General features: G+C 36.2%; 1 pseudogene; it reads right to left on the minus strand.

The window, feature by feature from the left end:
• Positions 1-1354: 1354 nt before the first annotated feature.
• On the minus strand, positions 1355-1848 carry LOC110193923 (ubiquitin-conjugating enzyme E2 variant 2 pseudogene; annotated as a pseudogene).
• Positions 1849-3784: the final 1936 nt, after the last annotated feature.

The following is a 3784-nucleotide window of genomic DNA, read 5'->3' on the forward strand; positions in this document are numbered from 1 at the left end:
TTATCATAGCTTTCAGGGAGTCCAATTATTCTTATGTTTTCTCTTCTTCATCTGTTCTCCACATCAGTTGTTTTTCTTATGAAATGTTTCACATTCTCTTCAATTTTTTTATTCTTTATATTTTGTTTTATTATTTCTTGGTCTCTTATGACTTTGTTGGCTTCCCCTTGCCTAATTCTGATTTTCAATGAGTCATTTTCTTCCTTAAGATTCTGGACCTCCTTTTCTAATTGGTTGACTTTCTTTTCATAATCTTGTTTTTCTTATTTTCTTTCTTGTTTTCTTTTTAGTTTTTCCTCAATCTCTCTTATTTGATTTTTAAAGTCTTTTTAAAATTTTTCTATGAATTCTTTTTTGGGCAGGTGACCATTTGACATTACTCTTTGAGGTAGAAGAGGGTTTCTTTGCTTCACTATCCTCCTCTGAAGATGAACCCCAGTCTTCTTTATTCCCATAATAACTCTCTATGGTTGGATTCTTTCTCCTTTGCCTATGCATTTTTTTTAATTGCTTAATTTTTTGTAATCACCTCTGGTCCTGCAGGATAAGGCATGATACCTCTGTCCTCAGATGCTCCTTCAGTTCTCCTCTCTGACCTTGAACCCAAACCAAGACCTCCCAGCCTCCTGTAAGTGCCCACAGCCCCATTGCTTCTGCACTTAACTGAGTCATGTGCTGGTTCTTTTTTTTTCTTTTTTTTTTACTTTCCACATTTTATTTACATTTTAAGACTAACTTTAATCTCAGAATCGCACGCATACACCAATTTCCTTTGTTTTGTAACTTAAAACTTAAATTCATTGTTTATCAGAACAAAGACTGTAAACAAGTATTTACCATGTCTGTTACATGTAACACACAAGAGCTTCTTTAAACAGGAATCCATCTCCCTCCCTCAATCCTTTCCCCCTTTATATAAATACAGGTATCAAAATAATCCTGAACATATTCTTTGTTACTACTAGTAGTCGGTACCCACACCTCTTCAAAAATTAAACAAAATTAGCAATAGTATTTATTGTACCTGCTACTTTAAACAATTAAAATTGCAGCTTTTTCACTAAGCAAGATGGATCAAGCATGCCATTTATAATTTTCCTTCTTGAGAAATTAGATTTCTGAAACACACATTACTCCACAGCAATCTGACACTTCTTTGTCATGCTTTCATCTTGTAAAACCTGAATTGCATGTGGGGTACTCCAGGTTTTATGCTTAAATGATAGTGCCTTGATAAGAGAAAAAAAAATTGTGCTGCATTTTTCTTCCCATTGTGCCTGAAAATATAATGGGTGCACATATATTAAATATATTCTTACAAATGCCCAGGTCATGTATATCAGCTAGAATTCTTTTAATGTGTGGGCTTTACATTGTGAGATTTAATCAAGACATTAACATGAGTAGAAGGTTGTTGGTTTAGATAAGTATGAGATTTGTTAAAATTAATTGCTGTATGTCCTTCTGGAGGTTGTGGAAGCTTCATGTTTTCTTTGGACATCATTAGATGCCTTTCTTGAAGTACAACTTTAATGCTATAGCAATTTTGCCATTTTGCTAACACTGGTATGCACCGTGCATCCACCATTCCATTGGAATTATTTATCCCATTCATATTAATTTTTGTTACAAATCTAATTGTTGGAGGTCCTTCTGGGTATTTAGATCCGCACTCTACTTTCAGACTATATATATTCTATTTTCATAGTTTGACCTTGGTGGCCCAATAATCATGCCTGTCCACCTTGTAAGTGTCATATCTTCATCATCTTCAAGTCCGCAGCTAACTGTACCATCGCCTACTCCTTTTTGGCCTTCTTCAAGTTCTTCTAACAAGCAAAACTTATGTGGAACTTTATCTCTTTATTCTTTTTTTGTGTTTTCTTCCTTTTGATCTGTGGAGACAGCCATCTTCTCCTGCAAGCCGGGACTTCTCTGCTGGTTCTTTCTTGGACCACATCTCTACAACACAGATGGATCTGGCATCACTTGTCAGCAGAGGTTCCCTCCTGGGCTCAGAGGCCGAACTCCCCTCATTGTCCCAGGAGTAAAAGTTCCTGTGGCTGGGGCTGAGGCAGTCTCCCCACCCTGCTAACCCCAGGGTTTCCACTAGTTGTTTAAGCTGTCCCTAGCCTGGAGGTGTTTACTCTTCATGGGGACTAAATGTTGTCCTGGGATTTTTCTTCAGATCTCCTCTGATTTGTCCCAGGAGGATCCCAGTTCTGCCTCTTCTCTATTTATTTTTAACATTCTGTATTTGCCCTAAGGTGCTGTTTTATCTCTTTGTGGAAGAAAATCTTGAGAGCTTAGAATTTTCTGACCTACTCCATCATCCTCTCAAAATCTTCTCTTCTACAATCATCTTTAAAAGAGCATTTAGAAAGTGTAACTTTTTAATGTTTATAGCAATTCCATTGAAGCCAGAGAATTGTAAATCTCATCAGGCTAGCTAAAATTCATCTGTCCAGAGAAGTCCAGCTAACACTTCACCTGCAAACTTTCAGTGCACACTAAGAAAGAAAAGTCTGATTCTAGTCTGAGCCTTGCAAACTTCTCATCTTAGTTTGGGGCTGAGCAATACAAGTGTAGGTTGTAAGAGTTCCATTAAACTGCTGCTGGCCTTTGTCAGCTGTCTGGAAGACTCTCTAAGTTCAGACCAACAAAACTTGGTCTCCCGCTTGTGGTCTGAGCTCCCTTCCCAGGTCACTCATCTGCAGGACTCAGCTGGGTTTTGTGGGCTCAATCTGAAACCTCACTCAGGAGTCAATAATGACCAGCTACAATTCCAAATGACTCATGATGAAACATGCTATCAATCTCCAAATAGAAAGCTAATGGACTCAGAGTACAAACTAAAACATTTGCTTTCCTTTTGGGGAGAATTAGGGGGTAGGGGGAAATTCCTAATGAGAGAATTTGTTTGCTTGACTCTATGTATATATTTGTAATAGGTTTTGTTTTTCTTGCCTTCTCAATGGGTAGGGGAGGTGGAAGTGGGAGGGGAGAGAATTTAAAATGGAAAATAAAATTGAATTTTTTTTTAAAGAGGAGTCAATGTCACACAGCTGCTGCTTGCTTCTATTACTGCTCCTTGCCCTGTAACACAGGCGTAAATGGTAGAACTAGATATGAAAGGTCAAATCATAAAAAAAAAATTAGAGGAACAAGAAGAATTTTTCTTTTGAATCCACTGATATGGGAAAAGCTCATGACTATACAAATGACAGTTTTGATTATATAAAATTTGAAGTTTTTTGCACAAACAAATCTAATGTAGTAAAAAAATTAAAAGGAAAACAAGTAGCTAGGAAAAAAATCTTTGCAACAAGTCTCTCTGATAAAGGTCTCATTTCTAAGAAATGAGGAACTGATTTGAATTTATAAGACTAAATGCCATTTCCCAATAGATAAATGATCAAAGTATGTGAATATTTAAAAAGAAAAAACCAAAACTGTAAGCAATTACATTTTCAAATGTTGTAAATTACTAGTAAAGAAATATAAATTAAAGCAATTTCAGTTTCCACCTCATACTTACTCTACTGATAAAGATGACAAGAGGAAAATAACAAGTATTTGAGAAGCTATAAGAAAATAGATACACAAGTACACTGTTGTTGAAAGTATGACAATCCAATCATTCTGAAAGTAATTTGGAACTATGCCCAATTGGTTACCAAAATGCACACAAACCTTTGACCCAGGCATATCATTACTAGGCCTAAACTCCAAATATCAAAGAAAGAAGAAAAGGATCTCCATGTACAAAAATATTTATAGCAGC

The sequence above is a fragment of the Phascolarctos cinereus genome, unplaced genomic scaffold, assembly GCF_003287225.1.
Source record: "Phascolarctos cinereus isolate Bilbo 61053 unplaced genomic scaffold, phaCin_HiC Scaffold_5;HRSCAF=322, whole genome shotgun sequence".
NCBI lineage: Eukaryota > Metazoa > Chordata > Mammalia > Diprotodontia > Phascolarctidae > Phascolarctos > Phascolarctos cinereus.